Raw genomic sequence first — 15,452 nt, 5'->3', positions numbered from 1 at the left:
TCAATATAGCCATATGCAACAAAATGCGCACGCATGGACAGTCCCGGCCCCGCGTCGTCTCCCTAGGAGAGCGACCGGGAGGGGAAGGGCCAGGAGGCCGCCGCCACCAGCAGCCCCAGGGCCAAGCCGGCCGCGAGAAGGAAGAAGGGAGGGGAGCCTGGAGGGAGGAGGCTCGATGTGCGGCCGGTCGCCCGCGGTCGTGAGAGAGAAGGGGCCGGAGTAGGTTTCTCAATCGCCATGTCAGTTTAATGCTGGCAAGGAGACGGACAGGGCAGCCGGTATGGATGTGGTAGATAGATGTCTTGTCCCGTTCAGCCACGGCGCTCCAACATTGAACATGCACGGCGACTAGGACAAGGCGCGGGCAGCGCTCTTGTTCGGCGCGCCGCTTTAATGCCGGCTCGAGTGAGAAGACACATCCACTCTGGGCCTGCATAAATGCGGCACTGGCGCTATAGACCGTCATGAATGTGCGGCAACCACTTCGCACGGGAGAAGGGACGGAAGCGGGAGAGCTTTTTGGGTATAGGACCTAGGCGGTGGCGTGCGCGTACGTGGCACACCAGCCCTGGTTCGCATCCGGTTTGCGAGAAAACATAGGTCTCAATAGGTCCACCGCCTTGGATGGGAAACTGCATTTATAGGGCGTTTCGAGGGTCCGTGTTGGAGATGCCCTCCCTAATGAGCACAATGTATGAAAGAACAATCCAACCCAGTGACACCAGAAGAGAAAGTACAAGAAAGCAAACTAAGACCAATACTCTAATGGTATCCGTCCAGATGAGGTGAGTGGGAAGAAGGGATGATGAATATGAAAGAAATATGATTTGTTCGTAACTAGTGATCAACTAGACATATTCACGCAAAAAATAGACATATTCACCATCACAAAAAGGAAAACTAAGCATATTCACAATGGGAGTTGGTGAAACAAATATAGCATCGAAAGGCAAAACCACTGAATAACATTTTTTGAAGGTTTCATTTTTCACTTTCCGAAAGCCTTCACCCGATTTTTGAAAACATGTCCCAACAACGTGTTTGGTAAATTTTGGGAAGGGGAATGAGAATTTAGACAAGGGAATTGTGACGAGATTAGACATGGCAAGTGACATTTTATTTTCACTCCGTTGTTCGGTATCACGAGAGTATTACATTTGGGAATTTGGGAGATTTGCTTATTCCCTTGTTTGTTTAGTGAGAATTCATTAGGGATGAGCTGAGAGATGACAAGCTAAGTTATGATGAAAGGCCGAGATGTTCTCCATAGATCAATTCCCACTAATTTCCCACCCCTCCATTGTTAATGAAATGCTGGGAGTGAAACTCTAAACTCACAAGCCCAATCCTTCATGAATTCCTATTCCCTCGAACCAAACTGATGACTTTATATCTCATAGGCCTAAATTCCTATTCCCTCTCTCTAATTACATCAGGGCACTAGGGTTTTTGAAAGCTGCCGACACGACAAATTGTCTAACAGCATCTCCAACGTGGAGTCCTAAAACGGACACGCTATCCGTCCGCGGACTCATCCGCGAACAGTGATACGGGAGCCTGCCATCTAATCATGCCCGCATACATTCCAAAGTGAATTTGAACAAACCGGATGTTTTCCATGCAAGCAGGTTAATTTTCAATTAAACCGGACCAAGTTCATTATATTTTTGACCTATTTTATTAGAAAAGTTTGGACACTAACCTCATCTACATCTTCGCCAACACCCGTCCTCCAAATGCGTGTTGCCCCCCCCCCCCCACTCACCTGCGAGGGGGACATGGGACGCCGCCGTCTCCCATACCCTACGCCTCCTCATCGGAGTCCGTGACCTGGCCGTAACCAGTGGAGATGAGGTCCACGATGGAGAGGACGGGCCAGCCTCGTGGTCGTAGCGGCACGAACAAGGCACCGTTGTCGGCGCGGATGACACACAACTCCTGGCGTTCTCTTCTGCAATCGCCGGTGCTGCCTCCACGTCCGACTGCGCCACGACCACGTTGCAGTAGGCGCGAGCACGAGCGGCCTCGTAGAGCGCCCGCTGCTCGGCAACGAAGTTTCGATTCTCCACGACCATGGCTACCACGCCCCCTCGTTCGCAAACTTGCTGTAGAGTGTCCCTACCCCAATCGGTGGTGCGCTAGGAGGGCTATGTTGTACCGCAGCTCCTCCTGCGCCTATTAGAACACCAGTAGCGGCTATAGCATAGCCTGCTCTTCTACCATGATGGCGTCGAAGTGTGTTTGTGCCATCTCCATGGTGAAGCTGGTAGGGACCGGCGCTAGACCCCCCCCCCCCCCACTCTTCATTAGAGGCCTCCACCATTGTTGGGTTGTCATGCTCCCCTCGGATGAGGTCGCCGGCAGGTCGGCTAACTCACGCTTTTTCCCTGTCAAGAGTCTCTCCCACATAGCTCTAGAGCTTGAGGTTCTTGCGGATGTGGTGCACGGAGGATGGTTGAGAGCGGACATGTTTGTGATGCGGATGGTGTCGGGCAAGGCCACGTTTAAATAGAGGGTGCCGGCCATACAAAGCGGTGGGACGTGTCAACATCCGGGTGCGGAGTTGGTTTCTCGATTGTCGTGTCAGTTTAATGCTAGTAAGTGGACGAACGAGGCAGCCACTATGAATGTGGTAGATTGCTGTCCCGTTTAGTCACGTCGCTCCGGCATTGAACAGGCGCAGAGACTGGGACGCGGCGCGGGCGGCGCTCTCGTATGCGCACCGCTTCAATGTCAGCTCTAGTGAAAAGAAGTGTTCGCTCTAGGCCGACATGAATTGACACTGTGGACCGGCATAAATGCACGGCAACCGCTTCGCGAGGGAGAGGCGCAGAGGTGGGAGAGGTTTTTGGATGGGACCTAGTGGTGACGGACGCGTACATGGCAGTGGTCCGGGCGCCCGTAAGAACCTCTAATTAGTGTCTGGTATGCCAGAAAACAGACGTCCCAACCGGTCCACAGACCAATAAGATACGTGGATAACACATTCGGACGTACGCGGTTGCTTCCGTCCTGGAGATGCCCTAATTGCACATTGCCGCCGCTGACGTTGGCTGGTTAAACCCCACTGCTTCGTTAGCTGGAAGGCATCGACCGCCATTGCGGCCGCTGCTGCGATCTGCGAGTGCACGAGCAAATTAGGGTTCGCATTAGCCGTTTCCCCCCTATCCAGTCCCATCCCATCCGCAGTTCGGTGAACCCTCAGCGGCTCAACTCCTCGACCCTCTTGGTTTCTCGGGCTGTACCCAGGCCGCCGCGGTGACGGCGCGATTCGTCCCCATCCAGGCCGCCGCCACCGGTAGGCCGAGCCCTTCCTGGAGGTCCGCCGGCGCCGGCACCGTCTCCGATCTTTCTTCCTCACTGAATCATCGCCCCGTTGCTGCTCTCAGGCTTGGTTGATTGATCCTCCTCCCCCAGCGCAATGCATCTCCGTTTGCTCAAGGCCAAAGCGCTGCTACTCTCAGGGTACGTAATGGATCTGTAAACTGCTATCGATGGCTTTTGTTCACTGCTGCCGTTTGTTCATTCGTACCAATGAAACCAAACAAAACCTTTAGATACATGCATGGGACTGGAGATGAAATCTTAAGGCTTCAGTGAGATCAAGAAAATGAGCTGCCTATTTGACGCTTATTTTCAGCTTAATTATTTTCTGCCAACGTTGGTTGTTTGGAACTCTGCAGTTCTGCATTCAAGAGAACATATCTTTTCCCCTTGTTTAGAGGGTAGACCAGTTGAATAATAAACTGCTGCCGATATGATTATGCGCATGTTACTTTTTGGGACAGGATAGAGAATCCTATGTGCTAAATATGAGAATAGTAAAACAGAGATAAAAAAGACAATTGACTGGGAGTAGTTGTGTTGAATTCGTACATTGATGCTGTTGCCTATGGTTATATAGTAGGAGAATGACAGTTAATAATAATGCCATTGTTGTGATGAACTGGATTCACATTAAAAAGAATGATTGCTGGGAATGACAAATCTTCTTGTTGCAAATGACTTCTTTCTTGTACAAATGACATATGGTGTTCATATTCTGTACATAGCCCTTCTTTAGTTTCTATGGCCCTGTATGTATTGACATGTCTTAACCAGTATCGCGTATATTGTTTCAGGATAACATCCGTGGATGTACAACTCTCAGGTACTTTCCACAGTGCACTCTAATTAAACCCCTGTATTTCTTGCATCCATGATTCCATGGTGTGTCTTTACACTTAACTCTTGGTTTGTCAGTACGGCGCTGCCAAAAGTTGTCACAGTTGGAATTGACTTTGGATGCAAGAATTCAAGAGTTGCGATCATAGATTCCTTGGTACGCAAGCTGTACAGTAACGCGTTCATATTTGTTCAGTTTAGTTTTAATAACCTCATGTTTTTGGAAGACTACTTGATGAAAGTTAATGATGGAAGGTATGCCTAGGTTATTATAGTAAAAATGAAGTCCTTGTGTGAAGTATGCAAGGTTCTTACACAAGGCTTCTCAGAGTCGTCGATGATGCTTACCTGATGTGTTTGCTTTCACTTTCTGATTGAATATACAAGCAGGCCGAATCGTAGTACAGTTTACATTGCGTCTAACTTGGCAATTACAATGCTCTTTCTGTGTTTGTTTTCAGAAATATATTTACTTGTTTAGTTAGGGAAATCTTGAAATTAATGTGCACACCAGAGCTAATAAAAAAGTAATGCCATTAATTATGTTCTAATCCCCTTATTTACTCTCTTGTTTCAGGTACCGGAGGTTATCGACAGTGAAGGTGGGCATTGCACTCCATCTTATGTTACTTCAATAGAGCCAGAAACTAGTGAACGATATGCGTGGGCCCTGCAGCGTTTGGAAGGTCTTGGCAAATGTGTCGCAGTTGGAGAACTTGCAAAGCGCAGGATGTCTAGACAACCATCCGATGTTGTCTTCAATATAAAAAAGTTGATTGGAAAACAATTTGATGACTGCTGGGTGGAAGGAATGAGGAAAAGAGTCCATTTCAGCATCGTTGAAGGGGGAAGAGGAGAAGCTTGCGTCCAAATCCATGGAGTGAGATTTTCTCCTGTTGAAATTGCCAGTGTTATTTTTGCAAAGCTCAAGGATGTCGTCCTGATGTACCAATTTCATCACGAATTAAAAGCGGTGATAAGTGTGCCCATTTTCTTCAGTGAACAGCAAAGGGAGGCCATATTGTTGGCGGCAAATAAAGCGGGCTTAACGGTATTGCAGTTAATAGATGAACCAAAGGCAGCCGCTCTTTCTAGAGCAACAATTAAAGAAGGTATCGTTGTTGTTTTCGACATGGGTGCTGGATCATACACACTCTCAGTCCTTGGTGTGTCTGGCACAAATATTGAGGTAATTTTTCAGTTACTCATTCTTGTGTTGTCGCCCATAATTAACTGATTACGCTTATTTATGTTTGTAAAGCTTTTAGTCTTTTGTTCTGCATGAATGAACAGGTCAAAAGTCAATCTGCTGACCCCATTGTTGGTGGGGATCAGTTCGACGATATAGTTCTGGACTACTTTGTTACGCAGATCAGAAATTTTCATTAGGTCGACATTCGTTCAGATCTGATGACTTTTAGTAGTGGCCAACACTCTAGCCAGATTGATTTCATCCTCTCGAGAAGAGAAGATAGGCGTGCGTGCCTAGACTGTAAGGTGATACCTGGGGAGAGTGTTGTACCCTAGCATAAGCTGGTGGTTGCTGACTTCCGCTTTCGGATTCGTGTCCAGCGGGATAAGCATGCCAAGGTCGCTAGAACGAAGTGGTGGAAGCTCAAGGGGGAGGTAGCTCAGGTGTTCAAGGAGAGGGTTTTTAAGGAGGGCCCTTGGGAGGAAGGAGGGGATGCGGACAATGTGTGGATGAAGATGGCGACTTGCATTCGTAAGATGGCCTCGGAGGAGTTTGGAGTGTCCAGGGAAAGGAGAAGCGAAGATAAGGATACCTGGTGGTGGAATGATGATGTCCAGAAGGCGCTTAAAGAGAAGAAAGATTGCTTCAGACGCCTATACCTGGATAGGAGTGCAGACAACATAGAGAAGTACAAGATGGCGAAGAAGGCCGCAAAGCGAGCTGTTGGTGAAGCAAGGGGTCGGGCATATGAGGACCTCTACCAACGGTTAGGCACGAAGGAAGGTGAAAGGGACATCTATAAGATGGCTAAGATCTGGGAGAGGAAGACGAGGGATATTGGCCAAGTCAAATGCATCAAGGACGGAGCAGGCCAACTCTTGGTGAAGGACGAAGAGATTAAGCATAGATGGCGGGAGTACTTCGACAAGCTGTTCAATGGGGAGAATGAGAGTTCTACCATTGAACTGAATGATTCCTTTGATGAGACCAGCATGCGTTTTGTGCGGCGCATCCAGGAGTCTGAGGTGAAGGAGGCTTTAAAAAGGATGAAAGGAGGCAAGGCGATGGGCCCTGATTGTATCCCCATCGAGGTGTGGAAAGGTCTCGGGGACATAGCGATAGTATGGCTAACCAAGCTTTTCAACCTCATTTTTCAGGCAAACAAGATGCCAGAAGAATGGAGACGGAGTATATTAGTACCAATCTTCAAGAACAAGGGGGATGTTCAGAGTTGTACTAATTACCGTGGAATTAAGCTGATGAGCCATACAATGAAGCTATGGGAGAGAGTCATTGAGCACCGCTTAAGAAGAATGACAAGCGTGACCAAAAATCAGTTTGGTTTCATGCCTGGGAGGTCGACCATGGAAGCCATTTTCTTGGTACGACAACTTATGGAGAGATATAGGGAGCATAAGAAGGACTTGCATATGGTGTTCATTGACTTGGAGAAGGCCTATGATAAGATACCGCGGAATGTCATGTGGTGGGCCTTGGAGAAACACAAAGTCTCAGCAAAGTACATTACCCTCATCAAGGACATGTACAATAATGTTGTGACAAGTATTCGAACAAGTGATTTCGACACCGATGACTTCCCGATTAAGATAGGACTGCATCAGGGGTCAGCTTTGAGCCCTTATCTTTTTGCATTGGTGATGGATGAGGTCACAAGGGGTATACAAGGAGATATCCCATGGTGTATGCTCTTTGCGGATGATGTGGTGCTAGTTGACGATAGTCGGACGGGGGTAAATAGGAAGTTAGAGTTATGGAGACAAACCTTGGAATCGAAAGGGTTTAGGCTTAGTAGAACTAAAACCGAGTATATGATGTGCGGTTTCAGTACTACTAGCTGTGAGGAGGAGGAGGTTAGCCTTGATGGCCAGATGGTACCTCGGAAGGACACCTTTCGGTATTTGGGGTCAATGTTGCAGGAGGATGGGGGTATTGATGAAGATGTGAACCATCGAATCAAAGCCGGATGGATGAAGTGGCGCCAAGCTTCTGGCATTCTCTGTGACAAGAGAGTGCCACAAAAGCTAAAAGGCAAGTTCTACAGGACGGCGGTTCGACCCGCAATGTTGTATGGCGCGGAGTGTTGGCCGACTAAAAGGCGACATGTTCAACAGTTAGGTGTGGCGGAGATGCGTATGTTGAGATGGATGTGTGGCCACATGAGGAAGGATCGAGTCCGGAATGATGATATACGAGATAGAGTTGGGGTAGCACCAATTGAGGAGAAGCTTGTCCAACATCGTTTGAGATGGTTTGGGCATATTCAGCGCAGGCCTCCAGAAGCTCCAGTGCATAGCGGACGGCTAAAGCGTGCGGAGAATGTCAAGAGAGGGCGGGGTCGACCGATTTTGACATGGGAGGAGTCCGTTAAGAGAGACCTGAAGGATTGGAGTATCGACAAAGAGCTAGCTATGGACAGGGGTGCGTGGAAGCTTGCTATCCATGTGCCAGAGCCATGAGTTGGTTGCGAGATCTTATGGGTTTCACCTCTAGCCTACCCCAACTTGTTTGGGACTAAAGGCTTTGTTGTTGTTGTTTGTTTGTTTGTCGACATTCGTTTAGATAAATATGCTATGATGTTACTTGCTGAAGCAGCGGAGCAAGCTAAAGTGGAATTATCAACCCAACACAAAGTCACAATTTCCACGCCTTACATCATCTCATCGGCTCAGTGTCATGGTGATGCTAGCGTCTCTATTTCTCGGGCAGAGTTCGAGAGGTTGGTTCACAACATGGTAGAACAAATTCAATACAAGTGTTGTGCAGTCCTAAAAGAGGCTAACATCACTGACAAGCGTATCAATGAAATTGTATTGACTGGGGGGATGACAAGAGTTCCCATGATACGGAGAATCATATATGACATATTTGGCAAGAATCAGGGTACAAGCGTGAACCATGATGAAGCCGTGGTTATCGGTTCAGCGATACAAGCTGCTCTCATTGTGGAAGATCAGCGTGAGATGAGAGAAGACATGATTCCACTCTCTATTGGTGTTGAGTCAGAAGGAGTTTTCATGCGGGTTATTCCAAGGCATACCACAATTTCTACTAAACGGACGGTTAAAATTCCTTCATGGTGTGCATATGGTGAAAGTCTGCATCTCAAAGTTTTTCTTGGGGAGCATGTCATGGTTAGCCATAACACATTCCTAGGAGAGATAGATCTAGTAAACAATCGATGGTCGGGTCAAGGATCAGTTCATTTTGAGCTGACTTTTGAAGTTGACACCGACTACACGGTCAAAGTAACCGGCAGAAACCCTGGTGACGCCGACGGCGCGAGGAAAGCAACATTCAAGGTCTTCAATGTACGCGAGATCGTTATGTCTAAGGGCAAAGTCGACGAGGCTGTTAGGAACGCCTTGCTTGGCTGGTCAATGCAAGGCATAGAGATCCATGCTCGTCTGGTAAACATGGGAAAGCATATAGCAAATACCCTCCGCGACGTCTTGTGGGCGAGAAAAGATGAGGTCCCAAAGAACATCTATCATGAGTTCATGACGCGGCAAAGGCGCTGGCTGATTTGCTGACAGTGTTGCATGCGGACAGCAAAGATGCTGCGCACATCCATGTGCTGAAAGATAAGATGCTCGCTGCTGCGGCAGAGGAAGAGAAGCTGATGGCGGATTGGAACCCACCGTCAACGTCTCGTAATAGAGGTTCTTATTCAGATTATTCAGACTATGAAGATGAGGAAGAGAGTGCATAGCCTGTGTTCGGAACAGTTAAGCGCCAGACTAGGGCGTTCACATGTACTCCCTCCGTTCCTAAATATTTGTCTTTTAGAGATTTCAAATGGACTCCTACATACGGATGTATATAGACATATTTTAGAGTGTAGATTCACTCATTTTGCTCCGTATGTAGTCACTTGTTGAAATCTCTAGAAAGACAAATATTTAGGAACAGAGGAAGTATATATACATTCATTTAGATAGAAGAAAGAGTTTCCAGGACCACAGATAGGTTTTTCTGCTAGATGTGTAGCAATGTGAAATACTTTTTTTACTTAATTTGCAACGACTTTTTAAAATCTATTACTGTCATTTTAGAGTTAATGATCAAGTGTGAATGCACATCACCATGCGAATGTATCTATATCTCTACGCTAGTTGCCTGTTATAACCAACAGACGACTGATGCAACAGACGACTGATAAGTGCTCAAGTTAATTTGGCAAAGGAAAATCCCTGTTATAACCAACAGACGACTGATGCAACAAGAGCAACATACTTCAAGTAATGCATCTCCAGATATAAGAAGAAGGTTGTTGTGTCATGTACACTTAGAATATGTGATTAATTAACAAAGAAAAAATGTTTTGCAGGCAAGCTTGCCCTCTATCATGTGCCTCTGTTCTTCGCAACTGATCTTCGTCGGCGACAAAATTTTCCTCTGATGCTATATATATACAAACCAATGTTGTTGTGTTGGAATCTATTTTTTGTTACAATGTAGCCTTCTGAAGTCCTTGTGACATGTGAATATGTGATAAATCATGTATCTCGGTATCCAATCAGTCAAACAAAAATTCACCCAATAGACACACTTGATGACAAGCTTCCTGCTGCTGCAACCACCGCGAACACACCGAGAGCGAGCAACCGCAACGGCCTACCAGCAGCAGCACCACTCCTGAATTTTCCTTGTATTCGTTTAATCAAAGGAAGTGCACTATCTTCTGGATTTATAGGTAGAGCCTGCAGTAACGAAAATAAGGAACAATAGCCATTTGCGGTAAATAACTTGAAGTCAACCTTGAGCAATAGCCATGGTAAACAAGAATAGTCACCGATGAATTTGTACTCTACAACACATTTTTTTACTCATATATATTTCCTTGATTGCAAAACGCACAACTGAAAAGAAAAGAAAACTTGCCTCACCAACAAGAATAACCCCAATTGTCTGTGCTTGAGTGGCACATTCTCTTGAAAGCCTCCTTAGTTTCACACGGTCATAGTACTGCTCCATCAGCATCTAAAAATTATCAGAGGGGAGAAAAAATGAGCGAGATGTTCGACGCGAGCTGCAAAATAGAGCGTCCTGCCGGAGCTTACCCAGTCATATCGATCTAGATGCTTCTGCAGTGTTGTGCTCAGCTCTGAGTTGATCTTCTCCAAAGCTGCATTTTCATACTGCCCAAGTGAAAAGTGCAATGATGTTAACTGTGAAGCATGCACATGCCACGTCATGTCACTGTAAGAAACTTGAACTGCTTTTATTTCTGATTTAAAACTGCATCCACAGTTGTAAGTGTTTTACAACATTTGATGAATATTGCCGATTTTTTTCCTCAGATGTACCGGAAGCTGTGTTCATTTTACTCTGCTCATGTTTCTGTAAAAAATGCATATGGCTCTGAAAAGAAAAGAAAAAAAAGGAAATTAGCAACGTTAAGTGAAAATTTTGGGGGTTCATCATACGAATCATATGTCAAAAAGAACCTTTAAACAACTTGTAAGCTCGCAATAATCTTTCAGCCCTGGCCATCTGGTCAAAGATTTAAGCTTTTCTAGGACATCTTCACGATCACTATCTGGCTGCAAATAGCATGAACTTGGGGTATGCACAAGCTTAACATAGTGACAAGCACAAACAGCGAAATAGCGGAAATCAGTTAGGCACCTGAATAAAGTCAAGCTTCAAAAGAAGTTTCCGGTATGCAAAATGTCTTTGAGCACCACACAATCGCCAGTAAAGACACGTCTGATCCTGCGATCGATAATGTGAGCTTATTAGATTGAATCAAACTTCTATCTCAGTGACGACAGCATAAGTAAAATTGATGGAGCACTCACATTCTCGATTTTGCGGATTGTACTCTCAGGCAAGTAGCGCATTATCGAGATTTTGTCAGCCCCAATTCCACTACTTCCTCCATCCTCACGGTCGGCAATGGTAGCCTCAACTCCACCCCTTCCTCCACCGTCGCCGTTCATGGCAGTCCCAATTCCAATATGTCCACCGTCATCAATGGCGTCCTGCTGTAAGAGAGAGCAAGTCCCATCGTGCCTGGTGTGGCGCAGGACGATGTGCTCGACGATGAGTGTGTCAGACTGGTCCCAGTCGATCAGTCTGAACAAATCAACCTGCGTCAAGAACAGCTGTGATCAATCTGCTCTCCTCTTGGATTGTCATCATCGTCATCATCAGATAAACAGATGGATGGATGGTCAGAGGCGCACGCACGCACAGGTGATCTTGCTGCGGAGAAGAGCTCGGGGATGGCGATCTGGAGCACGCGGTGCTGGAACTCCAGGTGAGCTCGGAGGCGGTGCTCGTCGGTGAGGGCGCGGCGCAAGCTGAGGTCGTGGAAGAGTCCGGTCCGCAAGCCGATCAGATGGACCCCGCCGGCGAGGAGTGGCCTCGCACCCCCGTGGATCCCGTGCCGGTCGGTCGCGCCTACATTATTATTTTGGTTGAAGCGGATTGAGAACGCTCACCGGAACCGGAGAAGACGACGAAGAGAGAGGGGGCGGAGGACATACGGTCGATCGCGCAGTCCTCCGGGCGGAAGCGAACCATCGATCTCCTCTCCGCAGCGGCGGCGGCGGCGGGAGGAGAGCGGCTCCTCGCTATAATATTTTGTGGGAACCGTAGGATCGTTTGTCTGTTCTCTCGTTTACAGGAAAAAAAAACACAAACTTTAGGGAAGGCCACGCCGGCGGCGGCCACCTCCAGTCCAGACTCCAGACCGGCCCAGACTTCTACTTCGCCGCCGCCACCGCCCTGCTCCTTCTCCATGGTGGTCGGCCATGGCCAAGTTCATCCTGTCGCTCATCGTCCGGCGGGAAAAAGGTGCGCGCGACGAATCAACCCCCAACACCTTGCTTTCCTGCATCGGTTGCAATTCAAGTGTTGAAGAACAAAAACTAAAATCAACAATCGGACGTGAAAATTGATTGTTTATATACCACTCCTATATGGTTGTAGAATTTCATTGCAAATGAGAACAAGTACACACCTCAGATTGGATAGATTTTGTTCACAGGCTTCATGGCAAATTTGCAAGTGATTTTCTATGGTATTTAAATTGGGGAATTGCCGAATTAGCAAGGTACCAATCTATTGCAAAACGATGAAAACAAGTATTGGGCTCTAGCCCTTTTTATTGTTATTAAGCTGTTGCAGTAGGCACGTTTCACAAATAATCCATAGTAGTAGTATTTTTTAAGAGTAATGCCGTAATTGATTGTGATAATTTTTTTCAGATGATGACAAGAGCGAAGAACGGGTGCGTACCGGTGCTTCTCTCTCCCAAAACAACGACTGCGATTCTTATTACAGTGTTTCATGATGGTTACATTCTCGATCACAGCTGCTGCTGACCTCTCACAAATCCGATCGGTGTTGCAGAGATATGACCCCCGGTGCGGCATGCCCAGAGAGGAGTTTGAATGGCGACAGTCCCGGGCCGACACGATGGACAAGCGTATGCCCTAGGTGGTGGAGGAGGTGGACGTCTTGCTGCGGAGGCTGCGCCCCCACTTCGTCGACGACCCCGATGCCCTCAAGAAGTGGGAAGAGTATGAGAAAGATGTCCGTTATGCGTTTACGCATAGCCTCCGTGGCACCCTCATTTCGCCTGTGTGCATCCCGGTTAGTGATCTAAGACCCACATACTCTCTACTTCTCTTGCACATATGGCAATAATTTGAATGTGATGCTCGGTTTCAGAACTCCGTTGCATACGAGCAGCTGATGCAGAGGAAGGCCTGGTCTAGGACTGTTGCTGGAAGGGTATATGGGGGCCTGGAGAAGCTGAAGCAGGCAGCCACAGTGCCTTCGACAAGGAACAAGAGAACAGTTAGAGCAGAGGCAATCATTGCCGGCGTCGCTGCCGCGTTTGCTCTCGGGCTTGCCGTCGGACGAATTCAACTCCATGGAAGCAGGACCAATGAAATGGAACCTAGCTAGCACCAATGTTTCTATTTCTCAGAAGTTCTTCAGTCAGCCATATTTCCCGCACAGTTAGTCATATTCCCCATGATATAGGAATAAATTCAGTTAGCTATTTTCCCGCAAAAGAGAGAGATTCACTAAGCCAATTTTGAGCAAAAATATTTAATTTGCCATTGACCACCTGTGGAAGTCTCATGATGGTCTGAACTCTGAACATTGTATGATGATAAAGGGTTCCCCCTGTTTTTTACTATAAAGCAACCATCCAACACAATGAGCTCGCTGGGTCGCAGCGCAAACAAGCCCAGAAGAAAAAATAGAGAAAAAGAAAGAGAAACAAATAACGACAATGGTAGATCGACGAAACGAAGATGGCCGGCAACCGCTGCACACTCCGAAGAAGTACCACCACGCTTCTAGCACTCCAAAGCTTCGTGCACCGAGCAACACCTTCAAGAAGGAATGCCACGACTACGCTGCTGCCGCCCGGACAAGTCCTAGGGTTTCCCCCGATACGCAGAGGGCAGTGGGGAAGGGGGATATCCAATGCCCTTCAGGAAGGTCCGGCGCCGCCCGCAGGCGTCACCGCGTCGATGACAGACGAGCCGCCGGGGTTTCTCCCAACCCAAACCACTACCACCCCTGATGATTCGAAGTGCACCACCAGACCTGTCGCCCACCAGCATGTGCCACCACGATCACCGAACCAACCTCACGCGTCTCCCTGAGGCCACCGACACGAGACCTGGACGTGGGATGAGGAGCCAATGGGCTCGGGGGCATCCGCAACTCAGCCGACGGGAGGGGACAACCACCACCGCCGCCGCGGAGCTGACCAGACGTGACAACCGGAGACTACCAGGCCCGAACAGGCCTGGACAACCCTTGCCGCCACGCTGCAGCACATTGGCCGACGAAGCCGCCACCACCCGCAGCCCCCGACGTCGCGCCACCTCAACCAGGGAGCCACGCCGCCGCGCGTCGGAACGCCGGCCCGCCCCAACCCAGATGCGGCCCAAAAGGGCCCAGATCTGGGCGGAGCGGATGCGGCCGGCCAGCCGCACCACCATGCCTCCCGCGGCTAACGGCCGCGCCGCGGCATCAGGAGCGCCCGTGACCCGCGGAACCCCGCCGCCAAGCCGCGCCATCACCAGCCGAGGAGCACCACCCCACACGCGAGCGGGGAAAGAAGGGCCCGACGCCGCCATTGTCGCGCGGGAAGGGCCCGACGGACCACGCCGATGGCGGGTGAGGGAGGCTGGAGGAGAGGAGGGCGCGGAGGTTCGCCCGTCTCCCACCGGGAGGGGGGGTCCAGGTGGCCAAATAGACAGACAGTTAGAGATCGCCGAGTTGTTTCCTTGTGAGCAGTGAAAAGAACATCCGCATTTTTTATTTTCAAAGTTTCGTCTGAAAGTCGAGTACCGTCGTGATCTCACGAGGTTTTCCCAAGTTAAAACTGAAATTGCAGTTTTGCTAGAATGGAACTTACTTCTGTCGCAAGGTTCATTGCGCAGGCTGGATTTGTAACATTAACACAGACATATAACGGAATTAAAACTAGTAGTACACCTAAGATTCAGAAAGAAACAAAAGAAAGAGCAGTAGACCAGTACACGTAATAAGATTACTTATGAACGATCAAAAGTGATGGATAAATATAAAAGAAAGAAAGCCAGCAATATTCCATAAAATTAAAAGCGAGATTGCTTCTCTCAAAATTACATTTTGTACAACAAGAAGTAATCATCATGAGCAATGCGCACATGCTATCTACAAGAACAATCAGCCATGTCGATCAACAAAGTATGTAGTTCCTTTCTGCTAAAACTAGAGGAAGATTGATTTGCAGAATTCCACTGCGCATCATCGTCGTCATCCTCCTCTGGTCCTTGAGATGACGGGGATGTGCCTGGCCTGAAGGAGCCAGCATTTCCTATATCACACATGTACCATGGATGCACTTCAGGTTCGCACGCCCTAGAGGAATGACGGGGATGTTTGCAAGCCATCTAGTACTGAAATAAAAATGAATAACCATAACTTGGAACTTTGTATTGATTGCAGCTGAGAGGAAAGAAGAAAACGTGTGAAGTAGTATACGTGTATTACCTCGACGGAGGACCTCAAAGTGGAGGCTTCTCCCAGTCGCCTGGGGGAGTTGAAAGCACTT

The 15,452-nt window shown here is 48.1% G+C and overlaps 1 long non-coding RNA gene across 1 annotated transcript; it reads right to left on the bottom strand.

The window, feature by feature from the left end:
- Positions 1-9,753: 9,753 nt before the first annotated feature.
- Positions 9,754-11,318, bottom strand: LOC123184194 (uncharacterized). Its single transcript, XR_006492934.1, has 5 exons — positions 11,179-11,318; positions 11,006-11,092; positions 10,825-10,920; positions 10,438-10,738; positions 9,754-10,357 (listed from the first exon to the last, which is right to left on the bottom strand). It is a non-coding gene; the product is annotated as an uncharacterized lncRNA (long non-coding RNA).
- Positions 11,319-15,452: the final 4,134 nt, after the last annotated feature.

This window comes from Triticum aestivum, chromosome 2A (assembly GCF_018294505.1).
Source record: "Triticum aestivum cultivar Chinese Spring chromosome 2A, IWGSC CS RefSeq v2.1, whole genome shotgun sequence".
NCBI lineage: Eukaryota > Viridiplantae > Streptophyta > Magnoliopsida > Poales > Poaceae > Triticum > Triticum aestivum.
The sequence above is the reverse complement of the archived record's forward strand: the minus strand, read 5'-3'. Positions and strand labels throughout refer to the sequence as shown.